The sequence below is a fragment of the Carettochelys insculpta genome, chromosome 2, assembly GCF_033958435.1.
Source record: "Carettochelys insculpta isolate YL-2023 chromosome 2, ASM3395843v1, whole genome shotgun sequence".
NCBI classification, from domain to species: Eukaryota; Metazoa; Chordata; order Testudines; family Carettochelyidae; genus Carettochelys; species Carettochelys insculpta.
In genome coordinates this window covers 29,386,273-29,409,666 of record NC_134138.1, presented here as the reverse complement: position 1 = coordinate 29,409,666, position 23,394 = coordinate 29,386,273, and the positions used below count along the sequence as shown (strand labels likewise).

The window sequence follows — 23,394 nt, the reverse complement described above, 5'->3', positions numbered from 1 at the left end:
GGGAGAGCGAGACCTCCGCGACGACACAGATAGAGGTGAAACTGGCTTGTGATAGTACGCCGGGGATCCAATCCCAGAAATGGTGAAGGTGGCCCAAGCCATGGTGACATTGGTTGGAGGAACGGAGAAGGAGGTTTTTTTTTTTTTTTGGATAGGCCAGTGGAGACACAGGCCTTCGGTGCGGCGTGTGTATCACAGGGGGAGGGCTTGGTGCTAACAGCAGCGCAGCCCTGTCCAGAGATGGACTGCGGTGCTGGGTTTTTGATGTTGCCTTGCCCCTCCGCTGCGGGGCCGGCACCGCCCCCTTCCGTGCCGGGGATCTCGGCCCCGCTGTCAGCGCCGCGCTCGGCACCGTCAGCTGCGGTGCCGTGCGGGTATCCCCCTCCGGTGCCTGCAGGCTCCGTGCCTGGCAGCCCTGCACCACTGGTGCCACGGGGTTCTGTGCCACCTGTGGCGGTGCCGCCGGTTCCGGCGCTTGCCTGGCTCACGCTCTAGGCACCGCGCATGCCGGCTGTTGAATAATCGGAGGCTCAGCCTCTGCCACGTGCGCTGCCGCGCTGCCACTTGCCTGAGTATGCGGCTGGTGGCTGTGTGCTCCACTCGTCCTGCTCGCTGCAAACGCACGGCAAGGATCAAGCCAGGGAGAGTTTCCTTTGTTTCTGCACTGAGGGGGTGAGAGAGAAAAACTGCCCTCCTCTTATGCAACCCAGAGGGCCCTTCTGGGTGAGGCTTCTCCGGCAAGTCCAGCTGGAGAGCCTTATCAACAAGAGCATTTTACGCCTCATCGCTCTGTCCTTCCTGACCCTGGCTGTAAGCTTAGCACAGTGAGAACGCGTCTGGGTAAACTGTAATTCCCCCAGGTGTCGGATGCCTTCACTATGCCCCACGGAGGCCGGCATAGCTTCACGGCATGACTCCCGCTTTTTAAAACCTGAAGAGGCCATTGCGGTGAGTCCTTTATTGTTAATAGGGTACTTAGCACTTAATTTGTGCCTTTCCATCCCAAATAGTGATCACAGGCCTGCGGGGCAGCGGGCGGCCTAAATGGCCTTCACGTCCGCTCTTCTCTTCTCCGCTCCTCTCTTTTTTCTTTTTTTGCTGATATTCTTTGTCTTTGCTTTCTCTCTTTTTTTTGTTTAATAACCGAAACAACAAATTACACGTGGAAAAAAACCACTAAGTAATCTGACTCTGGCCTTAGCCTGAGTGGATTCCGTCTGCAGCGGATGGCGGTTGAGAACGAACTGGCGGGGACCAGATCGCGCACATGGCCGGGGGCGCACAGGGGGGCGGCGCGCACCGGCGCATGCGCGATCCAGGAGAAACTGCTGGAAGATTTCCAATCTGCGGCGCCGGGCGAGCCCGACACCTATTGTGGAGCACCCACGGGGACCACTCGAAGAAGAATTAATGTTATAGGTTACAACTTTTTTGAGTTGCAGTTTGTTTACCAGGTACATCTGAGTTGAATGTAATTGAGAAATTTACACCAAACATTGAAAATTCACAGAACAGTTTATGATAAAAGTTGCAGGTGCTATTCATCTTTATATAAAAGGGTGACTTTCAAAATTAGATATTTTAGTAGAAAACCCATTTAGAGAAATCTCAGGAATTTGTTACGAACATTTTAACTCTATAAAGAAATTTAATGCATTATCAAGCTTTTAACATGCACTAATTTAATTGCACTATTAAAATGTTTATTAAGCCATCCATCAGTTTACAAGACAATGTAACTTTGCAGATAAAATCTGTCACATGATAGCTGCTTATTAAAGAAAAAGAATTAGCAAAAATTACCAAACACTTACTCAGAAACCATTTGAGAAGAGCTGAACATTTTCTTTATATCATTCACATGCATGAGAGGGAAAGAGAATGCAAGGGCACATTTGGATTTTGAGTACCTCTTTTAGTCACCCTTAAGGTTATATAGCTATTACTTCTGAGCCTTTTGGCTCAAGAATAGTGATTATAACAATATTTGAGGGTGTACTATGTAATACATGTAACCACCCTTTCCTTCTTGGGTTACTCAGAGGCATGCAACACTCACCTGGCTGCAAATGCTGTTGACATTAAAGGAGATCCGGAGTATCCCACTGGTGATGTTGGATAGGTAGGACCAGGGCTGTCCTGAGGTGGCGCAGGGCATGTGGCAATGCCCCCATCCCTGCAGGTCCCTCCCCTCCCCCACTCTACCTCTCCTCTCCTCACTTACCCTTCTCCCTGGGCAACGGGGTCTCAGGATTACCTGGAGCAGAGAGCAGTGGTGGCGGAAGAAACAGGGAGTGGCCTCCCATCAGCCCCTCATCCTCCACTGCACTCAGCATGCAGGGCCAAGGACTCAGTGGGCCAGGAAGTCATGGTGCAGTGGAGTGAAGCAGGCTGACGCTGGTGCGGTATGGTAAGTGTGGGGGGAAGAGTCGGGGGGGGGGTGAGGGGAGGCGACCTACTGCAGCTAGCATTGCCCCCTGCCCTAGCTAATCCTTTCCCCTTCTAGTCATAGGATCGCTTGGATGGCCATCACGGTGCCCCCAAAAGCACAGGGCCTGGGGCAGCTGCCCACCCTCATCCCACCCCAGCTCTGGATGGGACTCTTCTATCCACCCCTCTGCTTCAGTCCCTTCTAAAGGAATTCAAAATTTGGTGGTGCCTCCATCCGGCTGGCCCTGTACACCCCTCAATGACATGCCTTGGAAATCTCCAAGAATAAACCCATTACAGTAATCATCTGTGGCATAGATCCAGCTCAAAACTAACAATTACAAATAATACACATCTAATGTACTTAAATTAGACTTAATACACTGTTATTTAACAACTTAAAGAAACAGGGTTTAACAGCCTAATATTAAATATCACCCCTACATTAAATCCACCACATGTAATTGAATAAAATCAATTAACAAATATAGCATGTATATAGTATTCCTCCCTCAACCTGCTTCACAGCTGGGAGCACCCCAGCATCCCAACCCAGAGGGAGAGCAGTTCCTCCCACACTTTTCCCAAAAGATCCTGGCGCGTGATTGCAGCCTTTTGCAACACACAAGATCTTCCCAATAAAAGTCAGAGGCTCCCGCAGTAAGGGAACCAATGTATAAATAGATCTTCTAATTTTTAACAGATAAACACTGATAAAACTTCCTTGATACCTACCATGGTGTGTATTAATTGGACTGCATAGATTCTGCTGGTGCATACCAAAGGTTTCCTAGCGCACTTTACCATAGAGCTGTTTGAAACAGCACTATGCAAATATACAAAGTTGTCCCAACCCCCCAATTTTGGGTATCTACTTACAAATACAAATTACGAAAACAATCTCCCAAAATTAAATGATTAACCCCCCCAAAAGAAGCCCCAAACATTAGTAAGTGCTTAAAAAGGGCACATTGACAAGTTCCAAATAGCAGAGGTGAAAAAACAGCTTTGATAAGTGAAACCATTTTAATAATGCTACTGATAAAACAACATGAAGACCTTAGAAGGGACTTTTGCAGGGAAGATGTATTCATTAAGTGGTGCTTTAACCCCCAACCCTGCAATTCACAGTATCTCTAAGGAGCCCCAATGAATTCAACAGAGTTCCAGTTACATAGATCTATTTGCAGAATCTATACCTAAATAGCTGTGTGACCAGTTACTATACCAGTGTTCTGGAACAGTTTTAATATAGTCTAGAAAATGGAGGATTCAGTGTACACAACTGTATACACTGATGTTGCCTTTTAAAAGCACCTTTTACAGAGGTTTATTGATGACATATGAATTACTGCACCATATTTTCTGAAGTGCAGTGAGATCAGATGCCCTTTTGTCAATGATTTGTCTCCTCCTCTCCTGACACATTTTTTATAGTGTGTAGGAAGCAACACTTGAGTTTGCAGAGATTTTCTGTTTCTGCTGGCTATCTGGTGGCTGTTTTTTCAAGATGGAATTCTTTTTCTACCTCAGGCAGAGAGCATGGAAACGCAGCTTTCGTGGCTTGGCAGGCATTGCTGCTGTTCTGTTAGACAGGACTTTGGGCCACAGAGCTGTGTTCTGACAGGTTTCTATTTCCCTGTGTTTCTGTTGTGTAATATGCGTAGCAATCCAGGGACTTCAGAACAGAATACCTTTTTGTGAATGCATATGGAGTGACCCGGTGCTATCATACTACCCTTCACATCACATTTTCAGGTTTGTGACTCAGAGCAGGTTTGCAGAAGCTGTAGGCCACAAAATTCATTATTGCTATCAGGTCTGCAATGTGCACATGTATATTCTCTGCAGTCTCCTTATTTCTAAGATGCGCAGAAAATTCCAATGGTTTCAGTTTTTGTCCCTTGTCTGTGGGAAGGGAGTGGTCTTGGCATCTTGTAACTTTTTTAACATCCAGGTTATGTGAAATGTACATAGGTCCAAAATGCAGCTGGGTATGTTTGTGTTTGATTTGGAGTTCACTGTAGTTGGAAAGAACCCTGAACTGTACACTCCTACCGGCAGACAGATACTGCTGCCCATGCACTCCACAATGGTGCACTCATTAACAGGATTTAATCAATCTCCCTCCAAGGTCACCAGCAAGAACAAAACTGGTGACTTTCTGCCTCCAAGCTCAGGCCCATACCACTTGAACTAAGTGCACCTACATGCCTAGGTGTGGTTTACTATCCCATGTAACGGCACATAGACCATTTACACAGGGAAAGACTGAGTCTGCTCTGAGCCAGCTGGCTTTTAGCTTAAACTATAGAGTCTCCTACACTAAGCTCCAGAGGACCTAGGTTTCAGTCCCCCTGTGGGGAGTTACATAAGCAGAAAAGCCCTTTTGCTACTAGTAACATTTTACTAGAGGAACACAACAAAGCCCAGCCAGCATATTGTCTGCATATGCTCATCTAAGGTGGCATCACTGGGAAAAACATGTTGTAACTGTTTTTGACCAAGTGAAGGACCTGGGTTATGTGGCCAACATCGCTTTAATAGCTGGTGTCTGGTACAAAGGCAATGTAGTTCCTATTGATTTCAATGGACTTTGGGTGATGCGCAATATTTGTAAAACATTTTAAATCTCTACCTCCTGCCTGGCATGCCTCTGAGTGCTGAGCAACTCTGCTTGGGTGGATGCACTCAAGGAACATCTTGCCTTTCTCCGCAACCTTCTCAGTGCTCAGTGTCTCCAAGATCAGAGCAGCATGTCACAGGAGGTGCTCAGACCCACACAACGATGAGCTCTGAATGAGGCAGGGGCTTAGAGAGAGTTCTGTCTTACTTACTTTGGGCCCAATCCTAAACCCCAACTGAAGTCATAGGGCACATTTCCACTGAATTCAGTTGAAAGTGCTGTATGCTTCAGCGGGCAGCAAAGTGAGTCTTGAACTCCTGGGCAGCATGGCTTTCATTAGATATGCACTCCATGAGCACAGGGAGAAAACATGGTGCCAAATGAACCACGCATACAGATTGCAGGACTTCCAACCAGTTCTAATAACTATGCAAAATCACAAATTTTCACAGGAACTCTCAAGAGCACTTGTCTTTAGTGAGGGCTATTTCCTCTTTCCGAATCCAGCTGTTTCAGTGATAGAGCTGGATTTCATTTATTCTTATTATACTGGGGGAAGTGTTTTTGACTCCATTCTACTCTCTGTGTGCTCAAGGAAAGGCTCAACTGTTTCAAACTTACACAAAAATAATTGATTTCAAGCAGATGGATGGAAAAGTTCAGCTCAGCAGGTGATGGCTTCCAGGAGTCACAAACAACTGAAAGCTGGGGTGGGGGGAGAAAAGAGGGGGGGACAAGAGGGGAGGAGAGAGTGGTATTCCTTATACATCTTTAAGTGTAATGGTCTGCATAATGTGGCTGGACCCAGGACTGCAAGAACTTTCATGTTCTGTTGGAATAAAGTGAGTCTATTGTAATAAATTACAGCTCTCACTGTAACTGCACTTCATAGTGGAATGCAGAATCCCAGTACTTTATAATAAAAGTGACAAGAATTCCTAAAACTACAGCCTATTCAAAACCTGGACCAGCACCTTGAAATCAGCTAGTTAGCTTGTGTGTAAGCTCCCCCTTGAGGAACTGAGAATTATTGCACCACACATCTCAAAAAGCATCACCATCCAAAATCCTTGGTAAGCCACTGCAGTGATAAAATTTCCTTCACAATCACCAGGCGTGTATAGAAAAAGCCAGAGGTTTTGCACAGTGGTCTTGAAAAGTTCTATCAGACATCACAGAAAAAGTCAGTCCATCTTATCTGGGTTTTCCACATAACTCAGAAATGATCTTTAAAGTCCATTCTGAAAAATGGTCCTATTTTCATGTAACAGGAATTTTTCTCAGATGAAAATAAATTCACACAGAAAATACTTAAAGTTACAAATGCTTATTTCACTGCACATACTAAAGCCCTCTGAGCCTAAGGAAGAGCATGCTTAGCACAGGATGGTTCCTCTCAGTGTTGGGCAACCCAATGCAATGGGATTCCAATGGGAATCTTGCCCACAAGAAAGGGGCGGAGCAGTGGGGTGGGAGTTGCAGTGGTGTTAGGGATCTAGGGTGAGATTCCCAAACTGAGGATAGTAAGATCTGTTTTGGGAGAGAGTTGACAGCAGAGAGGGAGGAGAAGAATCAATTTGCTAGAGAGGGAATGGGAAAGAAGAATCAACAGGGGGGAGTCAAGGTGGAGGAGCTGGTGGAACAGAGGGATAACTAATCAGAAGTCTCCATATGCTGGAGTGGTCACAGAGGATGGACAGAGAGTATCGAGACTGAGGCTTGTTCTACACTAGACCGTAAAGTTGACTGTAGATATGCAATTCCAGCTATGGTAACCTTACAATTGACTTACCTGGCTGTCTTCACAGAAGGGTGGTTGATGAGAGAAACTCTCCTGTTGCCCTCTCTTACTCCTTATAGACTGTTGAGCCCAGAGAGTTTGATTTTGCGTATCCCCATAAGGCATGAAAAATCGAACCCAGGAAGATTGACCTTGACCGGGTAAGATCTACCAGGTAGAGCAGATGTGCCCTGTGTGTGGTCTGGGATGAAACAGAACAAAGCGAAGGAACTAGGGAAGGACTAGATGGATGAGATAAAATACAAACATGCACGATCCCAAGACACATACCAAGTTCTACAGTAAACCATCCAGCAGGTTTTGCACACTCAGAAAACCTAGAGAAGTATTTTTTTCATGCATTTCACTATGAACTGCAATATGCAGTGTGGCTGTTAAAGTTGCTGTCTACATTTTTATCATTAGGTGAGTTATGCTGTTAGAATGAAGAATATTGCCAGTACTGTTGACATTTGCCCTAACAAATAAAAAGTTAAATAGGAAACTAACACCAGTTCCTAAGGCAACATATTGATAAGCACATAATGGAAGAAACTCAGCTATCAACACGAGATGTCTTCAATACACCTTGGAATAACAAAAACAATTACAAAACTCCAGTGAGACTAGAGTCTCATATGATGATAGGTCATTATTTGTCAATATGTGTTAAGTAAAGAGAATCAGCTGCAAGTGCTCATTTATGTTGCAAAATTCCTCTTTTTTTGGAAACTGCTTGCTCAAAATCAGGAACTATGAGATTTCCTACAACTCATCCCCTGATTCTCTAATGTTCTCCCCACCTAAGACTTCCTTATCCTATGACTGAGCTAATAAAAGTGATGTAGAGTCAGTGCAGTAGGAAAATAACATTTCTTCCTGTCCAATAGCAAAAGTAATTTGGAAGGAAATCCCCTGGTATTTCGTTTCTGTGTAATTATATGCTGGTTCCAGAGAGAACTGGAGTCAGAAGTGCTTACATATCAAAAGAAAGATTGATCTTGTGGTAAACCAGGAACAGCAGTCCAATTCAACAGTCTGGGGCAGCAAGAGATAAATGCCATATCCAAGAGAAACTATAATGGGAATTTTAGGTAGGTAAAGCGTAATTACCTTACCGAAAATTTGATCAGCGCACCATGCTTCATTCCTTACAAAAAGGGCATCAATATTTAATGACCAGCAGTCAGGACCCCCTTTCTTTCACATCTCATTGGAAATACAGCTCTTCAAGACTGTGGTGCATGCCAAACACCCCTCTGGAATATTGGTCCAGTACTCTGGGCACGTCTCCACACCAGCTGGGAGGATGCTTCCCAGGGTGCTAAAGTGCTAAAAATATCTGTGCAGCTGTGGCAGCACAAGCAGCAGCTTGGGCTGGATGTTCCTATACAACCCTGTCTGGCTCTCTGTTTCATACTCTAGTGGCTAGTTCAAGCCATCATTTATGCTGCTATATTTAGCACATTAGCTTGAGCCAAGCTAGCATGTATGCTAGACATTCTGGGGGGCACCCTTCCAGCTACAGCGTAGCCATACGCTAAGTGGGAATAAGCGCCACGCACAGAATTAACTATGCTACTTCCAGGCCCGCCGAAGTGAGTGGGGGAGAGGACAACAGCAGTGGGGCACGGAGATTCAATGGGGTCTGAAACTCCCAGCTGCCACTGCTTCTACCTGCCCCTTTGAATTGCTGCCAGAGTTCCACTCCACATGGCTCTGAAGTAGGGGATGGGGAGGGTCCACCACAGTTTGGGCAGTGCTAAGGGCTGACTGATCTCAGCCCCATCCCTTCTGCCCAATGGCCCACCCTTTCGGGGGCACAGAGCTGCCTCGCCCCGCACACACCTTGCTCCAGGGGCTATGGTGCATATTGGCCCCACTGGCTACTTCCTAGAGCACCCAATGTTTGTCAGAGGTCTCCAGTCTGAACACTACTTTTGATCCTGCTTAGCATCTAGAAGATAGAGTCACACAACTCAGTGCTTGAGGAGCATGGAGGACTAATACTGTAAGCATGGGTTTTATGTTTGACAACCTGTTGATAACAAGTGAAGCGCCTGAGGATTAAAAGGAAGACTACAGACCTTCAAAACTTGGAAGTGGATGAAGGAACTAACAATCAACCCTAAGAATTTTGAGAAATAAAAGTTGATAAAAAGTAGAGTTTACCAAAAAACCAAATAATGTTTGTGTTAAAGTAACTGAAGCAATAAAAAGATCAGCAAGTAAAGGAAACAGTTCACACAGTCAGTCTAGAGTTTACTATGATATTTGATATGGGTCCCCATGGTATACACATAGGGGAACTAAAGATGTGAATTAAATTAAGGAGTATAAATAAAACAAAATTGATTGTCAAAGTAGACAAAAGTGTTGGGTGAGGTTGTAAGTGAGGCTGATACAAATTGGTATTGTCGTTATAAAACAATGAGGAACCAACTGATCTGATTTATGAAGAATCTTAGTCTGAGAGCATTGCAGACTTTACAGATTGGCTTTAGACACACCAGAGTCTCTAGAAAGAAATGGACTAAGATAAACATAATGGGATTTAATTGAAAATGCAGAATGATTAACGAGCTGCATGGAAATTATTATTACACGCATGTGATGGGTTAGTGGTACTATTATCACATATTAGAAAGAGCTAGTGTGGCTTGGAAAGGGCTATGAAGCCTAATAAGAAAGCACTGATTGAGGACAGAGTGCCACTGGACATGAGCAGGCAGGGCTGGTATAAAGTCAAGAAGTTTGCAGCTGGAAGGGGCTACAAATGGAAGAGCAGACCTGTCAAATACCATAGCTATGACTTATGAGTCTATACATGGCAAATGGGGTCAGTATTATCTACTCCATATGGCAGCCCAGAGGCACCAATTTTGTAATTTCTCAGGGGAGGGGAGGGGCTGGACTCAGACCCAACCCCGCAATCCACCATGTCTCTTCCCGTTTCTGTTCCTTCCACTGCACCCAGCACCTCCTACACACAGCTGAGCAGCTGACCATGGCAGACGGGAGACATTGGGAGGGGAAGGGAGGAGCTATCAATGGAGCTGCCAGTGGGTGCTGAACACTCACCATTTCCCTCCTGCCCCAGGGGTGCACGGAGTCAGCACCTATGCTGACAGCTCTAGAGATGACAGCACAGAGTGGGAATGGCTTTCTGCATCCCCAAGTTTGGAATTAAGAGATCTATGACGCTATACAACTTTCTGGCCATCATAATGCTGCAATGATGAGCATACTTCTGGAACTGACCTTTGTAAGGGATGTATGTCCCATTATGACTTATCCTATCTGATTCGTTAACCAGCTTAATGGCAATTAGAAAGTGAGCCTCAGAAAGCAGGAATGATTTAGGCTATGTCTACACTACAGATAATGTTGGCACAACTTATGTCGCTTGGCAGGGGTGATAAACCACCCCCAAGAAACACAAGATATACCAACGTAAGTGACAGTGTGGATGCTGCTATCTTCTCCATCCACAGAGTTTTTTAAAGCCCTTCCTTACAAAGCCCTGGCTGGGAAGATTTAATTGGAATTGGTCCTGCTACAATCGGGGGAGTCAGATTAGTTGACCTCCTGAGGTCTCTGCCAACTCTAACCTTCAATGCTTCTCTATTGCTCTTGGGAGCTGGAGGGATTAAACCAATGGGAGAGTCTTCTCCCCTCGGCTTACAGTGGCTATGTTAGAGAGCTTACAATGGTACAGCATTATTGGTGCATCCGCACTGCTGTAACCTGTGGCATAGCCATGCACTCTGCCACAAAATATTGTTCTTAACTACAGAGATCGGACAATTTGACATACATACTGTAATACTGTGAATTCTGGCACAGGTCAAGATTCTAGACAACAAAATGGAAGACAAAGCAGGAAAAAACACCTTGAAAATGAGGTGATTCATAGACAGATCCCTCTGAATAAACAGGACTTCAAAAGTTTGGTTAAGAGAGAATAAGAGCAAGAGCTATGGACCAAAGAGAAAAAAGGAAAAAGGTTCCATGAAACATGTCCTGCACTTGAGTATAATGGTACACGTAATAGCTATGGAAGTAGTGAAGTAACTATATTTAGAGTGTTAACAGGTCACTGTGACCTGAACGGCAATTTATATTTACTCAACAAACACCACGACAGCTTGTGTGACACATGCACAGCCCAAGAAGCAGTTATGCATTTGCTGTAGCACTGAAGGGAGAATTATTCAGCTAGAAAGATTATTTATGAAAGACTGAAAGGCCTCAAGGTGAAAACCTATGGTCTCAAAGGGTTGTTGACTGCACCAAAACCAGGGGTGTAGCCATGGACGGGCCGTGGCCACTCCCTTACGATCAAGGCCCAGCCACCCCCCAGTCCTGGCTCTGCTCCTGTCTGAACATGGAGGCTTGTCCCTCTCCATCCTGTCCTCCAGCCAAGCCTGCACCTCACAGGCAGAGCGTGGCAAGCCCCAAGCGCTGGACACAGAGTGCAAGGCAAACATGGTCAGTGTATCTATCCCTTTCTTCTCGATGGCCAGCAAGGGGAGCAGGGAGAGGTGGCCCCATCACTGCCTGCCAACCTGAAGTCAGGGACCACCCACTTGTCCCATCCTGGGTGCGCCACTGTCAGGAACATAGGGTAGTATAAGAACATTACTTTACCTTTTTAAGGCTGTAGGACAGGGTGACAGAATGTAGGTTTTCACTTATGTGAAAACTCTGGCAGGTGGTAGCCACAGCCTCACTTGCTGAGGTTGCTGCCCCAGAAAACAGATAGGAAAAGGAAGAAAGAAAAGGCAGGGACTGCTGCGTGGAAGCTTGCAGTAGCTCTCTGGGCTTAGAAAGGGAAAGGTGGAAACTCAGATGGAGAAGTGAAACCCTGAGATCCCAGCCCCGAGGGAAGGGCTACCAGAGGAGAGGGGGAGCAAGACGCTGGCAGAGGTAAGGAAAGGCCAATGGAAATGGAAGCAAGACTTATGGTGGGGACAGAATTTGGCTGCTAATAAGAGGATCCCAGTGCCAAAACCCAGAGTGGTGACTGGGATGGGGGTCCTGTACCTGCCACACACACACACATATACCCTGCATTGCCTTGAAATGGAGGACTGCTGGGAAGAACATTTGGTCAGCCAGTCCAATGAGACTTTTATATTTCAGAAGGAGGAACTATAGCGACTTGGCTGGAGGGCCAAGCCATGAAGGGAAATAACCCTGAGTTACAAAGAGGGAGCAATCAAATACAGAAAGGAAGAGGGAGACAGACAGGGCAAATAACTGAAGTTGGGAGAATCAGACTGGTAGAGCTAATCCCCAGATGTGAATGCAAGATGCCGCCACAGCAGTGAGCAGAAACCCCCATGAAAAAGCATTTATAAAGAATTAATTCCCCCTTGTTGCAGGTTATCTGAGCACACTTTATATAGTACACAGAACTGCCTCCACAAACTGAGAATGCCTTTTACTTCTCTCCTGCAACAGCACACATTTCAAAATAAAGAATTAGGAAAATTTAGCCTTGGGCTAAATGACAAAGTATTCCAGGCCTGCAGGTAACGGCTAACGAAGTGAGTCATACATACCAGTCTCAATAGTAGGACTCAGCTGCTACTTAGAATAATCTGCATATCTTGCCTTGCTAAATGTACACAGAGAGGAAGTACAGAAGAATTAAGCTCTGAGGTAATGGGGATCTCAACTATTTAAGACTTTGTAGGTAGTAACCAACACCCTGCACATGCCTCATTCAGAAGTGAACTGGCCACTAGATTGAGTGTTACATGGGAATCAGTGTGAAGGTGAGTCTAGTAAGACACTGGAATCCATTTCAAAGTAAGCCAGCAGGCTTCCTCAGTTGAGCTTGCTGATACACACTCTACGTCTTCCACAGAGGACCTCCCCCTTGCAATCAGTATTATTTCCATTATAACCCCCCAGCCACTTGGGGTCAACTGCTGGACAAAGCAGAAGCACAGAAATTATTCATCCTGACTCCAGTGAGCAGACATAAAGAGAAGTTGCAACATATAAGTGATAGTGAAGCCAAAAGCTTCCAAAATTGCCCTCACTTTGTTCACTTTACCTGTACCAGAGGATTGTGGGGAGAAATGGAATCTGGAAGGACTGAACAGCAGGTGGGAAATAGTTTAACAAAACCACCCCTCTTCCTCCCCCGGACCTCTGAAAGGAATGGGTAAAATCACTGGAGCGTTCTCTGTTCCTCCCTGCCATGTCCCAAAGTGGTTTTAAGTAATGTTGCATGATTAACAATTATAAAAGCAGTTGAAAAATTAACTCCCAGGAAGGATATTTGATCTAAGCCCCATAGCTAGATATGATCAAACATCACTGTGACCAATAACGTTCCTATGCTGATTCTAGGTCTAGCATCCAACCAGTCAGGCTCCCAAGTGTAGGCAGGTATCAAAGAGAGGTGTATTTGGCCTGCTGCCATTTTCTTGTCCTATAGCTACACTGCAATTGGATATCTGTGGCTGGCCTGTCTGTGCCTGTTTACGTGGGCTTGAGATAAAGGGCAGTTTAATTGTTATGTAGATGTTCGGGCTCACACTGCAGCCAGAGCTCAGTGACCCTCCCACCTCACAGGGTCCTGGCTGAGTCCTAATGTCTACACCACAATTAAGCAGCCTCTGAACTTCAGCCCCACAAGCCTGAGTCAGCTGCCATGGGCCTGCTGTAGGTTTTTAACTGCAGTGTAAACATCGACTTCAGGACATTTCTGAAAAAGGTTAGGTTACAGGCCGGGCACTAGCCAACATTAGAATACTAATGACTGACATTCAAACACTATGGTCAAGAGATGAATTTTTGTGCAAGAGCTGAACATAGCACATTGGAGGGCTGATGGCAGGGTTACTTTATCTGGAGGGCTACTAAACAAAAGGCTTGGGCATTTCCCACCAGTTTACTTGTGAGCTGGACCCATTCTTTTGTCATCTGTTAAGACTGAATACATCTCTCCACCATAACTGGGCCATCACTCCTCCATTTGCTGATGATCCGACAAGAGACCCTGCTAAGAGAGGTAGTTGAAAAAAATGGGGGGCGGGGTTTGTAGAAAAATTGAGTTTGTATTTGTTTTTTGGGTTTTTTTAAATCCATGTTGCTGAAAAATTTCTCCATGGGAAATTTCCACTATCCAGCAAAAAGTCAAAACCTTATGTTTTTATTTGAAAATACCACTGCAGTGCCTCATGGGAGTTACAATTTGGTTGTCCAATGCTCCCATTCCTCACTTTAGGTAGGACTTCCCGATCAGACTACATCTCCCATGAGACACCATGATTTCCATCCCTCTCGTTGAGGGGAAGTGGTACGTCATTGGAGTCCCTGGACATGGTGAATCATAACAGACGGAATCCAGATGGGGACCCTAGCCCATGAAAGTAAATGAGGGCTTAAGACAAACTTTTTGTGAAATATTGCTTTAGTCATGAACAGTTTCAGTGGGAAATTTTCAACCACGTCACCTGGCTAGTCATAAAGTACTGGCTCTCCCCCGTTTCCAATGTCCAAATTACACTGCACTAAGCTAAAATTACATTAAATACTTTCCTAAGATTCCAATTCCATGTAAAACAAAATTGCTTGAGTTGCCAGAGATTATGCAGACAGACAGGTTGATGACCCATGAGACAATCACTCTCTGATGTGTTCCACATTTTGAAAAAGTTTGAGCAGCCTCCAAATGAGAAACACAAAACAGAGAAAACTCTTTTGTACCTCATGTTCCCACACTAGCATTATAGCCCCAGAGGCTCCTGCAAATAAAACTGATCTTATCCTAGCACGAAAGTGAAATCTCCTTCCAGAAAGAAACAATGACTTTACTATCAGATGGAAGCAGTCTATCAATTCAACAGCCCACCCTACAGAAAAGCTGAGCTGGCCAAGGCTTCACAAATACAGGGGAGCAAAAAAGATGGGGGATGTTATGGTTTAACTTTTCACCACAGTGAAGGAGATGGTTGTGGGGGTATTACACAGACTGTGCTAAACTGAAGGCACTTCTATGTATTTTCTGCCAAACAAGAGGGGTTGAGAGGAAGGGAAGTACTAAATGTGAGTGTATTAAAGGCCTATCATGTGCTAAACAAGCCAGATAATTATTCAACTGAACTTGGCACTGGTAATTTTTTTTTATCTGGAACAGTCAGGCCTGAGTACAATGGGGGTTGGTTGGTTTGATATTAAAGTCACTCTCTGACTCTCTCTCTCTTTCTCCTGTGCATACAAAGACGATTTTGTATTCCAGGACACACAAGAGAACTACAAGACAGGAATGCTACAACAGCTACAGGGGTTTGGAAAAATGAAAAATCTGTGAGAAAAGATCAAAGGGATATGTCCAGCATAAGAACTGTTGTTTCTCTTTGCAGAAAATATAACTTAAAAATGTAGTGTGAACAGTGTCAGCAAAATGAATAGTAACAGAGAGTAAGCCGTGTTAGTCTGTATAGTATCAAAATAAAAAAGCAGTCAAGTAGCACTTTAAAGACTAAGAAAATAATTTATTAGGTGGTGAGCTTTCATGGGAGTCTACGTTTTAATGAAGAGGAATTTTCACAACAGTCTACAAAGAGAGGCTGCTGAACTCTTATATTCAAATTCAACACATTAACACATGGTTTGAACCAAGATGTGAATTTTCTGGGTCATTATAGGGGCTCTTTTGCATACTTGGCTTAATCTAATTCTTGACTCCCCCCACCCCTTCTGCCCTTCTACTCTCTGATTTGCTCACCTTGATAATTTTTTTCTGATTTGTCAACCTTGATTACTTTTTTGGTTCTCTGTGCCTTAAATATTGAGTCTGTTCTGGTAGGGCTATGGTCTGAAGAAGTGGGTCCGTCCCACGAAAGCTCACCACTTAATAAATTATTTTGTTAGTTTTTAAAGTGCTACTTGACTGCTCTTTTGTTTTGATAGTGTCAGCAAAAGAGTCCATAGTTTTCTGCTAATACACCTCATCTCATCTGACTGGGAGTCTAAGTTCAGACAGCCAAAGGGGTGGTAGAAGTTTTGATGAGCACAGTCCATTGGAAACTGGGCTCAGACTACCAAAACAATGTCACACACTAATTTGGTATTAACAGTGTCATGTCATAACTACCCTGGAGCAGTTTGAAATGGCAGTCCTACAGGCGTGATTTTGTAGCTACTCTCCCTGTTTTGTAATGGCCAAAAATGATAGGATGAGCTTGGGTTTCTCTCTTCTGACCTGTAATTTCATGGACCTTACCCCCTCTTTTGGGGGCACAAGAAGCTCTTGTGGTCCTCCTTTGCCATCCAGGCTGACCAGAAGAGCAAGTCTCCAGGTGCAGAGAGAGAAGACAGATGGTAGCAATAGGAGTTGCACTGGTGGGGCCTCGAGATCCCCCAAAGCCCTTTGCTGTGTGCAGAACTTGACCATTTTTTCCTGTCATGATTGATTCCACAAATTGAATTGATTTACCAATTGATTGCCCCTACTTCTTCCTTCCCAATCCTTCTGATGTTGGCTTCCCTCTCTCTACCCTCCATGTTCCTATCAACCCTTTCCTTCCTTCTCAGTGATCTTCTTAACATGTTCCTCATGGTTTTCCTCATATTAACTCATCTCCTCCCTACCATTTCCATCAATCTCCTCCTTCTACTCCATTCAAAATACCTAACTGCATTCACTTTGGATTCATATTAAAACACTTTCACAACACTCAAACATTATACTCATTCTCCTGCATCTATGACTACTGTAGCTCATTCCCCATATTGGTCTTTTTCCCCCAACCCCTCCCCCACCTCAGCTCTTTCCCTGTTCTCTTAGGTTATGTCTGCACACAGAAGAACAGAGTCTCAGGGGTTCCCAGTACTTCCAGCTCCTACTGCCTTTATGACCTTTAGGGCAAGAACCGGTTCTATTTTTAATGCCTATAAAGAACCTAGCTCATTTTGGGTGCTCAATAAATCTTATTTTAAAAAATGACAGAAACCAATCATCACTCTGAAGGTCAAAACAAGCAGCAATGCATTCAATCTGCAGCAAAAAATATATTAGGTTAAAGTAGGAAGAAAATGTGTAAGATCAGTTTGGCTACATAACAAGCTAGCAAAGGAGTTTGTGGAATTGATATTGCTAGAGGTGCTCAGACTGCCTATGGCACTTATCTATTAGGAAAGATACAGAAGTAATGGAAGTGGATTCCTACCAAACTGCAGGTGATAGAAGCAGAAGGGAAGTTTACTGATCATCCAGTAACAGTCAAATACTATGGAGAAGCACAGATGGCAGGATTTAATATGGTTTGAACATTCAGGTACATCAGTCCCTTCCAGCCCAAATAGATACGTGAACTGGAATCTCTTTGATCCTGAGACTTAGTGATACCCAGCTCTTATAAACATCTTTCATTTATGTGACACTTTCTCAGGGGATCTAGAACTGTAAGTCACCTACTTACCCCTCTTCCTCATTGAGAGAAACTTGCTGCTGCTAAAACAATAGGTCTGCTCCCTGACACTCCAGCCTGTGAGTCAACCCAGCCAACCCTGGGAAACAAGAGCAATATGGGGAATGCCAGTCTCTTAACTGCCTGGAAGGTAACTTGGTACTCCCAGTTTGCAGAAACCCTGGAAGATTGTTCCTCTGCAACATCTAGCATCTGCCACTAAATGCCCATAAAAATGCCACCTCTGTTGATTTCAAAGAGATAGAATAAACATCAAACAGTTGGCTTCACTGAGAATGTTCTCCTCATTGTAGTAACAGAGAGGTAGCCACGTTAGTCTGTATTCAGTCAAAACAAAACATCAGAAATGTAACAAAACGATTTATTTGGTGATGAGCTTTCGTGGGATAGACCCACAACAGCACTGAGATGAAATTATAATAAAACAAGAAGTTTATTAATAAAGAACAGGAATTTAAGTGGTACTGAGCAGAGATAATAGAAACAAAAATGATTACAAATATAAGAGTAGAATCTGAGAAGTGTTTTAAAAGTAAACTTAGCAAGTGCCAAGCTCTGACTCAAAAAAAAGACACCCCCCCACAAAAAAAAATACCTGTGTACCAGAATAAGCGATGCACAAGCTTTGCAACTTCTCGGTTCCTTCTTGGAAGTTACTCTGACAGTGGGGCAGGGGTGGGCATTGTGGAATTGATATGAATATCACACCCCAAAGAACAAAAGCTATGAAAGATCCATAACTATTTTTTCTTCTTCAAATGCTTGTTCATGTCCATTTCATGTTTGGTAACTCGGGAGAAATACCTCAGGAAGTGGGCTCAGAGTTCATGTTCATGGAAAAATAACAGCAAAGAGTTAAGTGATCAACTTTTGCAAACACTCTAGAAGATAAGTAACACTCAGCATGGATTTGTAAAGAATAAATTGGGCCAAACAAACCCAAGAGCTTTCCTTGACATGGTAACATGGTAACAAGGCCATCTCACAAAGATGAATGGATTCATCCTGCCAAAACCTCTGGGAGAAAAGGAAATATCCCCATTGTACAGATGGAGTATCTGAGTTACTGGGAGACTGCAGTTATATACCCATGGCAAGCTCATGCCATTTGGCTTGGGTTCACGTGGCTCAAGCTAAGGGACTATAAAATTGTAGTGAGTGAAGTGGGAGTGCCCCAAAGCCTGTGCTCCAAACAGAGCCTGAATATATTCATCACAATTAAACACCTCCTTAGCCCAAACTCCAGAAGGCCAAGTCAGCTGACAGAGGCCAGTGGCAGGTGTCTCTCTGCAGCGTAGATATACCTTAACTGTCTTGTTTAAGATCTTAAGTGAAGTCTAAAGCAGAATTCCAATGCAGAACAATAACCACATGACCATACTTCCACAAAGGTATTTCTTTAAACATTGGGCATTCAAGTGGACAATTTACATCTCCTCATACTACAAAAAGCAAAACCAAAACAAAAAAAAAAACAACACCACAGATTTATGAGTATTTTATAACAGCAGAAGGTAGGATTGCAGAGTTAACCTGATAGTATAGCATTAACCAAAGTTTCAAAAGGTGACTTGCAGCACTATATTTTTGCACATATGAACAAATTCTAGTCTTTTCTTCCTTTTTAAAGAAAGTGTTACACTGTCTCCTGTTCAATTTTTAAAAGGAGGCTTGTGTCCTTTCAAGTGCTTCCAAATCAAATTATTTCACTTGGGCCTAGGTGCCTCGTGTGTATTACTTTGACAGAATGAGGTTTGTTTAATGATCATAGCATTAAAGTTCTTGCTCCAAAGTGATACATATAGCACACTTAAGGGGCTCTGTGCAAAAAAAAAAAAAAAAAAAGTGGAAGGTTTCTTAAAAATATAAAACCCATTAACAAGTAGTTATTTAAGCATATTCCTTACTATGCTGTCACCAGACTAGTAGGGTTTTCCAAGGATAGTTGTTTATTCACCCTGGACCCAGTCCATCTCCCTTTAAAAATCAATGCAAACCAAATCCTCTATTGTCATCGGTCATTGGGGTTTGGGCTCTGTAACAGAAGGGTAACTGACCCACCTCACTCTTATAGAATCCCCCTCCCAATATTTCCATTTGTGCTTTCAAGCCTTTTTGTAAAAGAATCCTGATCCTCTATTGCCCTGCAACTTGTGTTGTGCTTTACATCAATGTGAAGTGGGTGTAAAAGGCTACTGTGACTCTATGTCCCAGTGCAACACCCTGGCACCCACTTATTCACCACTGTCATACACATTTTGTACAAAATAAGCCTTGTGAGGGACCATTCTAAAAGTCTTGAGCTGTTGAACATTACTATCTTGCTGGATTGTATGTGAAGTAATGAATCTTGCTATGTGTAAGTTTCTAAGGCAAAGATGTGCAAAGTGTGGAGAGACCCCCTTGGGGGGCATGAAATTTTATAAGGGGGGCACAGCACAATTCGCTGCTGGGTCTCATGGTCTTCCAACTCATTAAAAATATTGAAATACACTACTGTTTTTATGCCTGTGTATTCACATTTATATACTGATTAATAAAGCTTTTACATTCTTCATACTTTCTTATATGTGCTAAAAGGGGTTGGTTTTTTTCTTTTTTTCATATGAACAGAACAGAAATTTCCATCAGTTTGGATTACATTAGACAGGTTGGGGTTGCCCTGCTAACTGCCGGGATGAGAAGTGGGACTCAAAGTAAAAACTTTGCTCACTCCTGTTCTAAGGTATGAAGTGTGGATGCTGGAAATTCTCCAAAACCAGCCATACAGGTACAGCAGTCGAAAAGCCACACAGTGTTAATTGCTGTCATCAACATCTACCAATGGAAGAATCCACTAGAACAGAAACTCTACACAAGCAAGTTTCCTCAGAGGGGGCATATAGGCAATGAAGAACAGCTGGCTATTGGGGGCAGGCCCCTCATGTCACATGCTGAGTTTCCAGCAAGCTGGAGAATCCTATAAAAGATGGGGAGTGACATCAAGATTTATCCTTGCTCCTCACAACTCATAATCCTCTATGATGGAGGCACCAAGAACTACATCCAGAGCAGACTAAACTAGGCCAGAAATGTCCTCAGAAGTATGAACAATGTAGGGAAATCTACACAGTACAGTGTCCACACCAAGCTTAAGCTGCACCTGAGCTGTGTCATATCAACGCTACTATTCGACTCAGAGTGCTGGTGGGTGACAGAGTGCGACATTGCCAAGCTCTTGTCTCTTCACAACACCAGCCTTCACAAGATGCTTCGCATGTTTTGACTGAGGACAATCTCCAGCCATGACCTGCTCCTGCGATGCCATCAGGAGGACGTGACCACTATTATCATGAGGAGATGCTGGAGATGGATAGGGCACATGATGAGAACGGAGGCAGGCACCATTGTAAATATAATACTTTGCTGGACGCCTGAAGGATGATGGAATTGTGAAAGGCCAAAGACAACATGGCAGTGCACTGTTGTGGCAGACATGAAGAGAATGAACTACAACTGGGACACACTGGAGAAAACAGCCAAAGACAGAGAGAAGCGGAGGACCTTCGTTGCTGCCCTATATGACAGCAGTCGTAACAGGCTTTAACTAACTAATCCACAACTCAACACCCAAAGAACCTCTTGGGGACAAAGCACTTTGAATGGGAGAGGGGAATCCAAGCTGCAAAGCTAATGCAGCTTAGGCTGCAAGAATCTGTCAGCCTGCTTCCCTTATCAGTAAGGGTGAAATACTGTTGGTCCAAATCCCACCTATTCCTGCTTTCTCCATGGCTGCCCACCATTATTCACCAGTCCCCAGTCTTGCTGCAAAGCCCAGTCCCTGGACCTTTTGAGTCACATGCTCCAACCCCATTCAAATTAAGCTTTTGGTTTTAGTTTTTAATTAATATTCATTTTCATGATCACATGCTTCTTTTAATTGCTTAGAAGTCATAAAAACAAACACTGTTTTATAAAAAGGGAAAAACAGCCACTTTCAGCTTATAACTGGTGTGGTTTTAGTGCCTAGTAGAATGGATGAGCCCAAAAAAGGGGTCATGATTTGGGAAACTGTTCCTGGAAATTTTCTGAAATATTGACAATAGAACCAGCCAAAAATTTTGTGATGGAACAATTTTCAGTGAAAAAATGTTGATTCCGCTGCATTTAAAAGTTCCATAGCTGGTTTCCCCAAATTTATATAGTTAGAGCCCATTTTTTTCCAGTACCGTTTTTGCAGCCCAGAAATATAAATATATTAAAAAAATGAAAAATGAATACATTTTCACTGTTTATTATGTATTCACAATAATAGTACATAATAATATAAATCTTGATATAAAATACTTGCGTGCCTAACTTATTGTTATTATCTTAATTACATGGGGAAATATGAAATATACCAAATTAAAAGGATCGTGTATATTTTCTAAGGACCAGTATTTTTTTTCCAAGGACCAGTACTAGGCCAAGGACCACACTTTGGGAAATGCTGCTCCATAGGAAAGAAGGCAGCCTGGCTGCTCGGGTTTCCTTCTACTTAACGTTCCACCAATTATAACTGGAAAATACTAGTTACCAAACCACTTACAAACAATTAGAAATGAGTTATCAGTTACCAAACTAATCAGAACACAAATTACCAAAGCAACAATTACTAATTAAAATAGTGATCACATGGCATACTAATTTGCTGCTTAGTCACAGAGAGTAAGCCATGCTAGTCTATACACTATCAAAACAAAAAGCAGTCAAGTAGCACTTTAAAGCTTAGCAAAATAGTTTATTAGGTGAGCTTTCGTGGGACAGACCCACTTCTTCAGACCATAGCCAGACCAGAACAGACTCAATATTTAAGACACAGAGAACCAAAAACAGTAAGCAAGGAGGACAAATCAGAAAAAGATAATCAAGGTGAGCAAATCAGAGTGGAGGGGTGGGGAGGAAGATCAAGAATTAGATTGAGTCAAGTATGCAGACGAGCCCCTATAGTGACTCAGAAAGTTCCCATCACGATTTAAACCATGTGTTAATGTTCCGAATTTGAATATAATGATTTATATTATGTATATTTAATATATTTAATTTATAATATAATTTGAACTGACATTTATATTCAAATTCGGAACATTAACACATGGTTTAAATCGTGATGGGAACTTTCTGAGTCACTATAGGGGCTCGTCTGCATACTTGACTCAATCTAATTCTTGATCTTCCTCCCCACCCCTCCACTCTGATTTGCTCACCTTGATTATCTTTTTCTGATTTGTCCTCCTTGCTTACTGTTTTTGGTTCTCTGTGTCTTAAATATTGAGTCTGTTCTGGTCTGGCTATGGTCTGAAGAAGTGGGTCTGTCCCACGAAAGCTCACCTAATAAACTATTTTGCTAAGCTTTAATTTGCTGCTGTATCAGTCTAAAGGTGTCAATGGGGAAATTGACTAAGTGCCCAGCTAGGGTTGACTGAGGGGCTCACAAGAGTGGCAGAGATAAAACCACTACAGAACAAAAGGAGAGTGAAACTGAGGTGGGGTTGCCCTGTTTACAGGGGGTGGTGTCCAAGATGGAAGATAACCACCATATATCAACTTCAAACTCAGTTTATAAAATTACTAAAAAAAAAAAGTCGATTTAAAATATAAAAAAATTCAAAACAGTTAAACTATTATGTCTTAGCACGACATAATTGTTCAAACGTTTTAAATTTGCTGTATTATAAACTTATAAACATTACAGGTTGAGTCTTTAAGGAAAAAACATCAGCCTTGTTGAAATAAACTTTTCCATCAGGTTGAAATGAAGTTTCACAATTTTGGTCCCTGAAATATTTTGATTTGCAAGGATTTTTCCCCAAATTCCTGAAGATTGGAATTACGGGTTTCAGCCTGCTGCAGATGATAAGTATATGGGTTGACAGTCTAGCAACACCCAGTTCTGAAGAGTGCTCATCCCCACCTTCTCTTTTCCCCACTGAATTATCCCTTTCAAAGTTATTTTTTTCTGAGTCATGGAAACAGTCAGCTCGCTAAGCCTGATACAAGTTGGTGTATTCTGCTGAAAATTTGCAATGAATTATAAAAGGTCCTTACTATACAGTCCTACCTATTTAAGGGCAGTATTAAAA

The 23,394-nt window shown here is 43.2% G+C and overlaps 1 protein-coding gene across 2 annotated transcripts in view; it reads right to left on the bottom strand.

Annotated features, from left to right (window-relative positions):
• SAMD12 (sterile alpha motif domain containing 12) overlaps window positions 1–23,394 on the bottom strand; it is a 260,704-nt gene that overhangs the window by 149,483 nt on the left and 87,827 nt on the right. The gene's annotated exons all lie outside the window — the stretch shown is intronic.